Source organism: Helianthus annuus, chromosome 9 (assembly GCF_002127325.2).
Source record: "Helianthus annuus cultivar XRQ/B chromosome 9, HanXRQr2.0-SUNRISE, whole genome shotgun sequence".
Lineage (NCBI taxonomy): Eukaryota > Viridiplantae > Streptophyta > Magnoliopsida > Asterales > Asteraceae > Helianthus > Helianthus annuus.
In genome coordinates, this window is record NC_035441.2 from 136,722,632 (window position 1) to 136,737,766 (window position 15,135).

Sequence of the window (15,135 nt, forward strand, 5' to 3'; positions counted from 1 at the left end):
ACCGTCGCCCTGTTAGTTTGTCGCGCGGGTATGGAGGTAAGCGGGGAGAGTTCACCACTTGCGGGGACTTGAGGAAGAGGGGTATGTGGTGGGGCCCAGTATCTTCTCAACCAATCATGTTTTGTTTTTTTTTAAATGGTTCGGGGGAAACCACTCCCTATGTTTTTAGGCAAGAGGGGAAATGATATGGCATATTATGATTGGGTGGGTGAAAATTTCCCCCAAACTCATGAGGCATGCACCCCTTACACCCTTAGTTTTTGTTCAATTCTATCAATTTAATCCAAGCCCTTAATTACTCAATTGATGGTCAATACTACTTTCTATCCTTTCTACCCAAATAAATTTCCTAGTATATCCTAACCCTTATTGATTATAATCCCTATTTCCTTAACTCCATACCTAATTTAAGGGTTAATAACTTAAGATAACCTTTTGAGTAAAATTCAATTTTGCTCCTTGAGGTTTGACAAAAACATCCATTTTCCTCCAAAAGATTTAAAACATGGATTTACCTCCAAAAGTTTTATCAATTGTTACATTTTTATCCAAGCCTCTAACAACATCCACCTCCTTTGTTAAGTCTAACTTGTGTGTTTGTCATGTGATGTGTATCTTGGTCATTTTCCATACTAAAATAAAAAAATCCCTACACAAATACTAAAAAAACCCTACACAAAAACCCAATAGTTCACGTCAGTTCGCTATCTTCAAAAACTGATTTTTAGGTTGTTGTAGTTGCGGAAGTAAAAGCTACAACTACGATGATGCTGCTATATATTATCTGAAAATTAACTTCGGGGCTCCCCCGTTCAAATTATTTAACTTATGGCTTAAATTAGCAGGCATGGGGACATTGTAAAATAGGTGAATGAGGTTGTTATTCAATTCGAACCTCTAGACAAGTTGCTAGTTGCATGACTCAAATCAATAAAAAGGCCATCAAAGCTTGGCGAGAGGCACAACTAATCGGGGTACTTCAATCAAGAATTGAAAAACTAGATCCAAAGGCAAAAACTATTGCCTTAACAGATGAGGAAATTCGTGAACGGGACATGGGGCTGAAAAAGTTAAAGGAAATAGATGATATGATTCTTCGGTGTTGTTTGTTTTTTCAGAGGTAAACATCTGCAGTCTGCGGACCACATCTGCAGACATCTGTAGCTGAAGAGGTTGACCAAACCTCTGCAATCTGAAAGAAGAAGACTGTTTGTTTTTTAACTTCTGCAAGCTGCTAAAATAAACAGAAATATAAATAAACTGATTTTATTTAACTTAAAAGAGTTTTTCAACATTCAAACATAAATAATAGTTATACAATACTGAAATAATATTCATGAAAAGACAATAACATTTTTTTAAATCATTTATTCCATACTTTGCATTAACTGCTCAGCGATCTCATCTCGTAACTGAGTCATATATTCCCGACCTGACGTCGTACCTTGTGCTTCAACCTCGTCTTCATCAGCATCAACGTGCACTTGCCTATTATGCAACGACACATTGGGTTGATCGTATGACAAAACTTTTGAACCCGCCAACCCGCGAACACGACCAATTTAGCAACCCGATGACTCCGATTCGCCGAATCAAGTCACGAAATTCTAAACAAAACTACAAAACACAACTTCCAATTCATACACAACACTCGATCTTAAACAATCTGATCACACCAAACCACAAAATCAACATCAAATCATCACTTACAATTTAGCAACACACAAAGATCTCAAACTAAACACAATTCAACTTACATTTCATTAAATTCAACAAAAAAAAAAAAGTTAAAAAACAAATCTAAATCTGATTGTTACTTTCACACAGACTAATCATAAATCAGAATTTAAATTAAACCCATAAAGCAGAAACAATTGCAATTATGAAATTAAATAATTGGAACTCGTTCAGTGCTTACAGTGAGTGATTCAACTTTGGCATTCCTTTTCTACCTTATCTTTTTTGCATCTTTTTTGAAATGATATTTCTTTGAAATGGAAAACAAGATAAAGTGGTTTAAAAAGTTAAAAACTCTACTGTAACATCACCAAACACTCCCTTTTGTCTACTAAAAACAACACTCAGACAAATTTTAATGATCAAATGTACGAATCTTATATAAACTGACCAAACACTCCCTTTTGTCTACTACTTACACTCCCTTTTGTGCATCAACATTTCATAATAACTCAGGGAAATCAGAAAGCAAACAAGCATAACTCGCAACAACTGAAACACAATAAACAAACATACCCGAATAAGCGGCAGCGGCGTGACAGGGGAGGAGGAAGGCAGCGACGGAAGGATTTCGGCGGCGCGTGGACGAAGGAGGAGGGGAGCGGTGGCTGTATGGAGGGGAGAAGGGAGGAGACAGAGAAGGAGCTAGGGTTTTTTTTGGGGGTGATTGTGTTGGGCAAAAAGAAAGAATGAGAAGATGTTTCAAGACATGAGTCCACATCTGCCCCAATAAGAGGACGTGCAGACCTTTTTTAATGAAAGGTCTTCGAGAAACAAACAGTCTTCAAACCCAAAGGTCTGCGCGGCGTAGACATGAGAGGTCAGGAAGCTCTTCTTGAAAAAAACAAACAGCCCCTTAGTGACCTCCAATAAAAGGTGGGAAAGTGGGTCGTAGAAGGAGATGAAAACTCCTCATTCTTCCATGGCATTATCAATAACCATATCAAGACCAACCGAATCAACGCGTTAATTTTGATGACATATGGGTTTCACAACCGGGCCTCCTGAAAAATGAAATAAAAGGCTACTTCCAAAAAACATTTGAAGAACAGGACGGGTGTAGGTCGAATTTTGTTAATAATGGCTTTAAAAACCTGACGTCTTCTCAAATGGCCTTCCTAGTCTCCAGATTTTTAAAAGAGGAAATAAAAACAACCATTTGGGATTGTGGTAATGAAAAGGCACCGGACCCGAATGGATTATCGTTCAAATTCCTAAAGCATTTTTGGAATATTCACAAAGCCGACTGTGATAAAGTGATGAGTATTTCTATGTTCATGGAAGAATAAATAGGAGGTGCAACCCTAGCTTCACGACACTAATCCCCAAGTCGCCGAATCCACAAAACATCAAAGAATTTCAACCCATTAGCCTCATCGGATATATTACCAAAACCATTTCGAAGGTACTCGCCAATCTACTTAAAACGGTCGGTCGGTTGTTAGTGAGGTTCAAATTGCTTATATTGAAGGCCGAAGTATCATGGATGGACTGTTAGTAATCAATGAAGTGGTCTCTTGCTCAAAAATACCCAAGACAAGGTTTATGCTTTTCAAAATTGACTTCAAAAAAGCCTTTGACTCAGTTAGTTAATTGAGAGTTTTTGGATTCCATAATGGCTCAAATTTCCCGCACTTGGAGAAAACTGATTAGAGGCATTCTTTCATCTACTCGTACGTACATTCTACTAATTGGCTCACCAACCTCGGAATTCAATGTCTATGGAGGAGTCCAACAAGGAAACCCACTTTCTATTCTTCTCTTTATTTTGGCGATGGAAGCACTTCACGTAGCCACGAAATCGGCATGCTATCTAGGTATATTCCATGGTTTACAAACTCCTCAAGCAGGCTCAATGGTACCACATCTTCTATTCGCTGACAATGTTATGTTCGTTATCACCTTCATTTTCGGATGAACACACGTGTACTGACGTGTACCCTTTTGGGGCGACTTGATGTTCTTTGAGATTGGGTTTAGGGAGAAAAGGAGTGATAATGTTTTTATGTAAACTAGGTTTAGAAAAGTTCGTCGTGTTGCGGCGAATTTCTTTTGTTATTTAGTCTGTGTTTACATGTGTTTTGAAATCACTACGAACGTGTTGCGAACGGAACTGCTGAGAAGAATAAAAAGAAAATGTAGAAAAAAAATACTAAAAGATAACCGAAAGAAAATTAACAAAAAAAGTTGTATGGTAACGATGTTGTTCGTATGAAACCCGTGATCAGAGATGAGCAAAGTTCTGGGTACCGGTACCAAATTTGCCGAACCAAAAGATCTTAAGTACCAATTCGGTACCGACTTTTGGCGTTCCTGGTACCGGTTCACTACCGTTTTTTACCTTCATATACCGGTACCGTAACCGGTATTTTCGGTATCAGTATCGATTCTGTATTGGTTGGCACCGAGCTCATCCCTACCCTTGAAACTAAAAGAAAAATTAAAAGTTGAAGAAAATCAACAAAAAAAGTTGTACGATACCGTCGTTCGTACGGTAACCGTGATCAGGGATAAGCAAATTGTACCGGGTAGCAGCACTGAATTTCCCGAACCAAAAGGTTTCCAATATCAATTCGGCACTAACTTTTGGCGTTTTCTGTATTAGTGTTGGTTTTTACCTTCATGTACTGAAACCGAACAGGACCGTCCCGGTATTTTTGATAACAGTACTGGTTCGATATTGGTTGACACCAAGCTTATCTCAACCCTTTATATTAAAAAAAGAATTAAAGTTAAAAAGTAAAAGAAAATAACTATTATTATAATATTAAAATAATAAAAGTATTAAAAAACGATATATTATAATATTAAAATCACTATTTATTTCAGTTTGTTTATTAATATATACTAATAATAATAATTTGTAAAATACATGTAGAATACGATAATTTACTCTCGAGTTAGGAGTTAGGTGTGTGCATGAATCGAACTTTACGTTAATCGTTTGGGAATCGTGCAGCTGCAAGTTCGTTTGTTAATAAACAAATAAGTAAAATTAAAATTTTGTTCGCATGTCACGTGTGTGAATATTTTTTTGTTTATGTTCATTAATGTTTATGTTCATTAAATAATCTTTCAAATTTATTTATTACTAATACTAATGTTATTGTAAGTTGTATACAAGATCAAACCCAATGCTACATACAAATTCTTAGACCATGTGTAGTGGAAGATTCAAATAATGCCCGAACTCTTGGGTGTTTTGCGATATGTGTAGTCCAGTCAGCAAAGGGGCATTATGGGTTTTTTTTCATAAATGGATGTAGTGGGATAATGCCCAATAATGCCCCATCAATGATTACCCAATTATTAATTTTTTTTAAATTAAAACTAATAAAATTTCATTAAATAAAACAAAATTACAATGCTAAAAAAAATAAAAAACCGCAAAAAAGAAATAAAAAAATACATTGCCAAATAAAAAAAAACTAATAAATTCTGTATTTTTCACGCATTTGTTGCTGACGCATTTGCGCTAGGATCAACGCGTCGCCTACGAGATGGTCGATGGGTTTAGACAAAAATTCTATTTCTTTCTTCATTTGCCTCGATTATTGTATCGCGACAATTTTTTTATTTTCAGCGTTTCTTTTTTGCATACTCTCTAAACGCCTATGACCGAGATCTCGAATGTCTTGTAAGTGTCGGTTCATCTTTTCGAATCTTCCTTCATTATGTCGGGATTAGCCGAAGAGGACTCCGCCTTTTTCCCATATTTTTCCCACTTCTTCTACAGGGCGGTCGTTCCAACTCCAATACTCGTCGTCCTCCAAATTAATATTTAATTCGACGTTACGAGCATCGGAAGTGGGTGTGTTCGGGTCAACTGACGATGAAGTTTTGGACCGCTTTGCTTTATGTTTACTGCTAGACGTCATCGTTGATACGTTAGACCATTTGAGACTTCCTCGTAAAAGCTCCCAATATCTCAAGTATGTGAAACCGCCTCTCGTTAGATTGTACTCTTCCAACGCTCTTGTTAAAATATTCACATCATTTTGTCCGCTTCCCCAGTTGTCCCTCGTGCGTTGGAAGACTTCTTGAAACTGATGACATTTTTTGTTTATATCGATCAATTTGCTAGATATAGAATCTTTGTCCCGATATTCATCTTTACCCATCGCTTTAAAAAAGGTTTCACGAAATTTTTGCCAAAAAAATTGGTGAAGTTTGATAGTTTGCTACAAAAAAATATAATGTTATATTCTTAAAAAATAAAAATAAATATATGTGCAAAGTGGACCGAATCATTTAAAAAAGTAAAACTAATATACTTTTTAAAACGCTTACCAACTTCGGGGTCCTCCGATATGTCGAGTCACACCCGTGCTAACGCGTATTCCTTGTCTTTTGTCCAAGCTAGGTACGTTCCCTTTCGACGAGGAGCGGTTGGATCCTTTTTTTTTGTGAGACCGTTATCACGTTTAGATCCCTCGGCAACGGGCTCGGGTTGTGTCTCCGGTATCGTTTTTATCTCGAGTTCGGTTTCTTGGGTAGACGATTGCGAACCGCCCATGGATGCAAAGGCTTGTGAACCTTGAAAGAACGGTTGCGAACCGCCCATGCCTCGTATTTGTGCGTACGCAAATGCATTCGGATTAATGTCTAGAAAGTTGAAGTTTGGTTGCTGTTGGGTGGTGTTCGGGCGATATGTATTGGGGTTAACGGGTCTCGACGGAATACCGAAAGGGGGTTGGAAGGGATTCATCATGTAATAAACAAAAGAGTAAGGAAAGTTTTTATAAAAATATGGAGAAGTATAGAAGGTAGTAGGGAAAGTTTATAAAAAATATGTGAAAAGTGTGGGTTGTTTATATAGGTAAAAAAGTGGAATAAAATAAAAAAAAAATTAAGTTTTTGACCGTTTGAAAACGGTCGGATTTTGAAAAAGGGCAGCAACGAGCGTTTTTTAAAGCACGCCATGTGCATTTTTTTGAAAAAAAAAACGCCCAGGGGGCGGGTGCTGGGCGGGGGGCATTTTTTTTTTTTTTGAAAAAACGCCAAAAAACCTCCCACTGTGGGTGATCTTAGAAGAATTTTTACCACATCACCGTATAATATATTTTATTTTCTCTTTCTATTTCTTCATGAATTACCTACCTATTGACTCACAATTTCATTTCTCTCTCTTTAAGTGATAGCAGTTAGCCACAAACATTTTGCTCTCTCTCTCTCTCTCTCTCTCTCTCTCTCTCTCTCTCTCTCTCTTTTCCAAATCATCATCCATCTCATCCTACTCATCAAATACACAATGTAAATGCTATGCATCGGTGGTGGTTTGTTTAAACCATGATAAGCCCAATTTTAGAAGAAAAAATGATTTTCACTTCGGAATCCATAAGTCATAACATGTTTATGTGTGTTTGGAATCATTTGGTTTCGTTTATATTTGTTGTGTTTATTTATGATTTTGAACAATTCATTTACAATATAAACAAAAGAACATAAACGAACAAGTTCATTTTCTTAAAGAAAATCCGTTTGTTTAATTGTTTTGTATTTGTTCGTTTATTTGGGTTAAAGTTAATAAACAAATATGAAACACGTCATGTTTGTTCAGTTCATTACAAGCCTATAACAGTGTTTACAGAAAAAAAAAAAAAAAAAAAGAGATATGTGATACATACGCCAATTATGTGACTGCTTATCTCACTCTATTTTAAACTCCTATTATTATGTCTAAGCAGCAATACTACGTGCATGCACAATTTTCGTCTCTCCTGAATTCAATATAACAAATCTATATATATATATAAATGAGATGGATTTGGGCTAGGTGTCATTTGTATTTGGCCATCTTGGCTGATGTGGCAATTTAGTTTAGGAGGGAAAACATTTTGGTTCTACAAACACGATTCCAAGTAAAAATAAGCGGCATCCGAATGACCTCCGGGTCGGATGAGTTTGATTTGGATCATCCATGCCCTAAAATGGACCTCATATATTATTTTTCAAAACCCTAGACGCAACCTTCTCATCTGTATTTTCTCTCATCTCCATCCTCCATTCTGGTTCAAGCCATTCCAACGATTCAACATCAGGTATGAACAATCTTCCTAATTCAGAATCTTCTTTCAATTCGCCATTCCAACGATTCAACATCAGGTATGAACAATCTTCCTAATTCAGAATCTTCTTTCAATTCGAAGGGGGTTCATCATAGGTATGTTACACAAACTTATGATTCAGATTGCAATTAATTTGCTCCGTCATTCTTCGTCTTCTCAACTGTCTAATAGGAAGGTCAATTTCCGTGGATTTTATGGTTTTCAGATTTGAGGTTTTCTTTCCGTAGATTTTAGGGTTTTAAGATTTGAGGTTTTCTTTGCATTTTGATTTATTAGGGTATTTTATACATCAGTTAAATCGTTGATACTTTATCATATTAAGGAATTGATTTTATGGTTTTTACACTAAAATCATCAACGACGACTGTCACCGTGCTAATATATTCTGATTAACATCCGACCAAAGCATGTGTGTATTTTTTTCGGTACGTATTCCTTTGAGCTGCTATGATTGATTTGATTTCTTTAGTATGCTCTTAATATTTTAATGTTTGACCTAAATGATGGATGCATTCCAATTTCCAGGTGTGTGTATCTATAATCTAGACGATCTTGATGATCGTGGTAATGATTAGGGCTCAAAATTTCCAGATCTGAAGGTAAACATCACGCAAAACAAAAATCATTTTTTTTGGGTTTCTTCATTTAAAACAGTCAAAGAAATTGATTTTTGCCTTGGATTGCATCCATTGATTATTTAGGGTTTGGGATGTTTTGCTTTATAATGCTGTGATATATTCTACATTAGATAATATTTGGCTCCTAAACTACTGAATTCGGAACCATTGGCTCAGCAAAACATTATATGTAATTTAGCTTTGGTTCATTGTCTTGCTACATAGTGATCGGTAAATGAGGCTTTTTTTTCAAGTTCTAATGCTAAAAAACATATTAAATAGCTGCCCAAATTGTTCGTAGTTCTCAAGTTGAACAAATTTATTTTGGAGGTCTCAGTTTGCCATAAAATTCCTTTTTTTGCAGATACGAAAGTATCAACGAGTGGCTAAACAACAAAAAAAAAATTTACGGGTGATAACCTAGCTGAGTGGCAAGAGGCAGGAACTGATGGTACTCTATCCACATGAAACTGGGATACCGAGCTTCTTTTCAAAATCACCACATCTATGATTTGATTTAATATGCATGTCGGTGGGACATTGATGAGAACACTGCGGATTATGGCAACCAAGCACCTCAATAAAGCTTCTTAACAGGATGGAAGAAGAGTCAACATAAGCTTAAGCAACCCACAAATATATGATGAATATGTATATGGGTAGTTTTATCATCTGATGAACTATAATAGTCATGTCCTCCATTTAGCTTGTGGAATTGCTTGAAGAGGCTTGGTTCTAAAGGAACAATAGTAGGGTCTCAAGGAACAGGTGGTAATGAATCAAGTTTTTAGCTATTTTTTTTAATTGGCCCATTTAATATGTTTGAGATAAAACACAACCCGTTTGACTTTGTTTGTTAGTAAATTTGTCACCTATTAGCTCATTGTTACTTAATTTTACAACTATTCAAAAATTCAGTATGCATGTGTTTGTGTGTGTGTAAATAGTTGCACACATAATCTCACTAAATTCCTATATGTTAACATTGGTTTAAAAAGGTGCACTTGAGGCATGAGGTGATCAGAAAAGCGTCCCATGGCCTTGATACAACTGAGTTAAAAATGGTCAAACATGTTGTGATAAGTAAAAAACAACCAGATGAGACAAATGCATCATTTGGTTGTATATAAATCTTATTTTTTGGTTGTACATAAAGCAATGCCTTACATATGTGAAGCCCGCGCCTCGGCGTTTTGGACCTAAAAGCCACGAAGTACCTTGCGCCTTTTTAAACAAAGATGACAACTTGGACAGGTAAATAAGCTTTCCTCATTATTTTAAAGTAGGGGTGGTTAAGTAATTTCACACTTATCCTCAACAATGAATTTCTTTGCAGATATTTAATCATTATTATATAATTTTGCAGGTTCCAAAACAAACGAGTTGCTGCCACAATAGGCTATTTGGGGGTGGTAAAGGATAGACCAGGTATTTTATTTTCTATAAATTTTTGGCGTGTCTGATTGTTAAATATGTTATCAAAACTATTTAGTGCAGCTCAGTGGTTCGGCGCGTCTTTCGTACATATCACGTTTGAGATCCAAAAATGACATGTCATCAAGTGGATTTATAAAACTGGTAATAAGTTGCAGCTTTTGTTCATGATTCTTTTTGCACAACCAGAACAAGGATTAAGAAGGCCTAATGAGCTACACTTCGGAGTTAACTTTTGATTCATTTAAACTGTTAGACCCGTTTTCTTTCCAAATGCATCAATTACCATTTTTTCTAACCCATTAGAGACAAAATTGCCACCTCTTGATTGTATTATTTTTTTTAGTTCATTAAATTATGATAAAATTACCTAAATATCAACCAGGAGTATACTGATACTATGCAATATTATGCAGATGACACTTGAAGGAAGTATTGGTTACATGGCATGCCATATAATGTGCTAATTGAGGTGGTAAATTAAGATTCCGACACTCTTGGGATAGAACGGTGATGTTAACTTTTCTTTAGCTGAACCACAACAGTTATATAAGCGAATTAAATAATAAATTTATTTGATGCTCAAAAACCAAATTCAGACTACTATAAATTTGGTAATGCCATTATCCAGTCATTTTACCTTGATTGTTTATTCAGTCTTCACAATTATTTATTAGCGAGACCGTTTAGTAACGACGAGTTGATGAACAATGTGGCCCAGGTGGAGTGAGGTTGCAGTTTGTTAGAGCATTGCTGAGAAGTAAACTGATAGGGTGTTTACTTTTGATAAGGTGTCGTAATTATGATATTGTGTATTTGGAAATTGAAATTGCATTTTGATTAGTGTTTTATTGAATATTGCTACATGTCTAACAATATTGTGTATTTATTTTTGAAGGTTTGTTGGATAAATTTTTTCCATGACTTGAATGAAGAAGTGATGGCGGCTGCTGCTCATGGCCATGGTCTACTAATAGGCATTCAACAACTTGAGTCACAAATCCCTTCAATTGAAATTTGAAAGGGTATTTCTATCCGAAACACCCATTCAGCCTTAAATGAGTTGACCGATGTCCTTTCTTAGTTAGTGGAGCTTTTCTTAAGGTAAACTATATCATTAATTTAATATATATTTAGTTTATAGTTTTTGTTTTATATTTGATTTTTTGAGTTAATTACTGTTTTTGTCCCTGTGTCAAAAATCACTATTTCAGTCCATTAGTTTAAAAATTATGATTTCAATCCCTGTGGTTTCACTTTTATAACCATTTCAATCCATTATTCTGTTAAGTACATGTGGGTAGTTTTATAAGGTGCTTTTTGCAGGGTATTCATTTGCATAAGACGGGTCCGCTTATTATAGAGTATGTATGAGTTGATTCTGCTTGGACGTACAGTAAAAAGAAGAGAGAGCATTTTTTAGCTTATATCAGTAGGGGTTTCAGAATCTCGGTGAGCATACACTCTCTCTACCTACCAAAGTCATAGCATCTTTAGTTTATGGCTTAATATCTGTTTTTTGTGTGGTATGGCTATATGCCCATGCTTTAACTTGCAGGCCTATTGAATTATAGATTAAATGACCTACATACTTGCATATGGCACACAATTTGGAAATTGGTTAGGGGCCAGACCCATGCCACTTGACTGGGAAAGGATGTTGGAGGTATTGTTCTACAGAAAACTTTAAACTTTGGATAGTTTTCATAGGAAGCTTATTACAATAGAATTTTGTTTTGCATCTTGGTACCATAAAAAGAATTACCTATATAATGAGATAGATGTGCTATATGGATTGGGTAACATGTCAAAAGCGGTGGGTTTAAACGTGTCATTTTTAAGCATGCGTCATGGGGGGGGGGGGTCGGGTGACCTGTTCGTCTTTGAGCTCAGTTTTTTGACATAATCCTGGACTCATGGTAACTTTCAATTTGTGTCATTTTGTTAATATTCTCAATTAAAGTAGTTTTATTTGTCTTTAACTTCTAAAACAAACTGTTATAGTTGTGGGGAACCGGAGGAAAACACGACATACTCAATAAAACATTAGTGGGCATTTTATTTGACTTAAACTTCCAAGAGAACCATTCTACTTGGCTTTAACATCCAAAAAGAACAATTGATTTTATTTGACTTAAACTTCCAAGAGAACCATTCTACTTGGCTTAAACTTCCAAGAGAACCATTAAGGTGTTCAAATTTAAAGCTTTTTTTGGTGATACGATATTTATGCTTATGAGAATGTATACTTTATTTTTACGATAATTTACTAAGATGTGGCATGTTCAAGACTTACAATTGATTGAGCACTAAGTATTTGTTGGGTCTCTCCCATCCGGATGATGATATGGGTTTAATAAAGTTGTAAAACGGTGCTTTGCAACAATTATATTTGTATTCATATTTACACGTATTTTACCATATTATGTAATACAAATTAGTAATTATATATGTGTGCAGGTGCATTCGGTCCGCCCCTAAGAGCTGGAGAGACTTCATGTGGGTATTTTATAAATATATTTTTTTTCTTTTTTGCTTTTGGGTATTATTATTATTTCTTAGAAGCTAAAATGGATGTTTTAGTTTCTTTTTAAAGATAAAGTTTAAAGATTCAGTATATCATGTTCTTGAAATATCATGAAATTCATGGTGATTTGAAGCATAGATCTTCATGTGGGTATTCTTAATTTTTTTTGTATTACCTTTTTGCTTTTGGGTATCATTATTTCTTAGTGTTCATTGCTACAATGGTTGCTTCAGTTTCTATTTAAAGATTCAGTTTTTTCATGTTCTTGAATAATTACGAATTTTTCATGTTCTTGAATAATTACGAAATGCAGGGTGATTTGAACTTTTGGTTGGGTTGCATATGATTCTTTTATGCAGCATGATGTTCAAGAACTCAATAGGATTCTTTGTGAGAAATTTGAAGATAAAATAAAGGGAACTCTTTTAGAAGGCCCAATTCAACAATTATTTGAAGGGTTGTACATTACCATGGAATTGAGGCGATTGGCTGATGGATATAGTGAAGCAAAAATTGAAATTACGGACTGGCATGATGTATAAAGGTGTGTTTAACTCTGATTTTAAGGACTCTAACCAAAATTGAGTCCGCCTAATGATGAATTTGAACCAGTTTAATTGAGATTTTTTATTGTAGATGCAGCTAAACTTTTTTTTAATTTGGCCCATTGAGACTATATTGTTAATGATGGCAGGTATGTGAAACTGAAAAAATGTGCGAGCCAATCCACAGACGGAGAAATTGCTGTTGGTGCGATTCCAAAGTGGCCAGAACGACTAAAACAAGCTCCATCACGGACCGCATTGATTAAAACGGAAATGACGTGTTTGATGCCGCCACACGCCATTGGGAAAGAAGGATTTTTCAATATAAGAATTCATTAAACTTAAAACTGTGGACTCCAGCGGTAAGAAATGTGATGGATATGAATGCGTTTTTTGGTCGTTTTGCTGCTGCTTTAGCATCCGATCCGTTGTGGGTGATGAATGTTTTTGCAGACCGCAAGTCTTCAACTTTGGGTGTCATTTATGATAGGGCTTATTGGTGTTTATCATGATTGGTAATTTTCTTGTAGTTTGATTTTGCTTTAAAACTATTATATTCGTTTTTCAATATTTGCACAACTTTATATCATTATTTTGTGATGTCTCTAGGTGTGAACCTTTCTCAAGTTATCCTCGAACTTATGATTTCATTCATGTGGTTGCAACTGAATCCCTCATAAAGGATCCAACACCCGACAAAAACAGGTAATTTATTGTTGTTTGCTACAATTTATGATCTTATAACTAAAACGATAGCATATCATATTGCTTTTTTTTTTTTAAATTCTTTTATGTGTCCATAGTGTAACTAATGTTGGAGAAGTCTATACCTTTTTGTTTCCACTTTTTGCCGCCTTATTTTGCGGGGCTTCAATTTTACAACAAGGTTCCCAAGCACAAAATTACTATTTCTGCAAGTCCTTTTTAGACTGGAGGGTAATTGTTAGGAAGATTGCAAGTGGTTTCTTTTTCACAAATGGATGAACAAAAGTAGCTAAAGATGTGTTTTGGGGTTTTGGCTCTTTGCTTTTATGTCAGGTGATGGAATAATCTTACTTCCCTATGACTGCTTTTAATGCAAATTGCTTTCAAAACGTACTACCTACTGAAGGACCTCTCAAGAATGTTCAAGACATCTTAGAAGAACATGTTATTGATGTTGATGCTGATGATAATTCAGATGAAGAAGATGATTTAGACAATCGCTTGATTAATGAGGAGCGTGTCTACGACATAACCAATCTTGGAATCGAGTGTAATAATCAAACTGTACACAGCAAAAACTATACTCTCCAATGTGATTGTGCATATCAAAATATATCGTGTTTGTGTGCTTCAAAGGTTGGTGACGGTGGCGATGTTAAAGCGTTGGAGAATTCATGATAGTTTTTTAGTATTGGTACATGTTAATTGTTATGATAAAGAATGGACACAACATTAATAAAGTTCTAATAATCTGTTATAATAAATAGAAGTTTTTTTTGTGTCGTGGGTCATTCAGTGACACAAGTTTCTGCCTCTGGTTCTTGCCCAAAGTTTCTGACTCTACTCGCAACCCTAATGCAACCCTAATGACTACAACTTTCAATTTAAAACAATTATAAAACAACTTTCTTCGCAACCTTAATGACTACAACTTTCAATCCAAAACAATTATAAAACAAGTTTCTAACATAGTTCGATTAATATAAAGTAAATTTTCCTACCCGCGAAGTTCGCGGGTGATAACCTAGTTTTATTTATTTATAAAACCAACACATGTACAAGTCATGTGTAGCTCTTATTACCTACACATAACCGACACGACACATGTGTAGGTAAACGTTCAAAATCTAATATTGTATGAATTAATTAGTTTAATGTAATTTTATGTAAATAACATACACATTTAGTAATTTGGTAAGTAAGAACTAAAGACTTATAAAAAAAATGAATCATTGATAAAAAAAAGTATTAAACAATTAAGGTTTTGTTTTTTATTCTCACAATAATTTAATGTTATTCTGTTCAAAAAAAAATAATTTAATGTTATATAATAAACCTCACACTAATTTAGTGTTATATTTGTGTGTTTATTTAACCCAATCAGTCGTTTTCCCACCAAACTTTTCAAATATATGATAAACCAAAAAAAAAAAAAAAAAAGGGTCATTTTAAGTTAACTACCCCCGAATTTGGGTTGAACGGTCTACCGTCAAGATCCTCCT

General features: G+C 35.1%; 2 long non-coding RNA genes across 14 annotated transcripts; one reads left to right on the forward strand and one right to left on the reverse strand.

The window, feature by feature from the left end:
- Positions 1–1,252: 1,252 nt before the first annotated feature.
- LOC118482123 lies at positions 1,253–2,567 on the reverse strand. The gene is made up of 2 exons (XR_004867337.1): positions 2,254–2,567; positions 1,253–1,617 (listed from the first exon to the last, which is right to left on the reverse strand). It is a non-coding gene; the product is annotated as an uncharacterized LOC118482123 (long non-coding RNA).
- A 5,142-nt stretch (positions 2,568–7,709) lies between these two features.
- On the forward strand, positions 7,710–14,416 carry LOC110878824. 13 transcript variants are annotated; one of them, XR_004867340.1, is made up of 14 exons: positions 7,710–8,404; positions 8,787–9,676; positions 9,789–9,850; positions 9,920–10,000; positions 10,273–10,647; positions 10,755–10,960; positions 11,183–11,308; positions 11,415–11,522; positions 12,317–12,355; positions 12,697–12,927; positions 13,078–13,290; positions 13,382–13,443; positions 13,538–13,633; positions 13,967–14,416. It is a non-coding gene; the product is annotated as an uncharacterized LOC110878824 (long non-coding RNA). The 13 variants fall into 13 exon arrangements; XR_004867339.1 differs by having other exon boundaries at positions 10,273–10,470; positions 10,578–10,647; positions 13,078–13,443; XR_004867344.1 differs by having other exon boundaries at positions 10,273–10,366; positions 10,578–10,647; positions 13,078–13,443.
- The last annotated feature ends 719 nt before the right edge of the window (positions 14,417–15,135 follow it).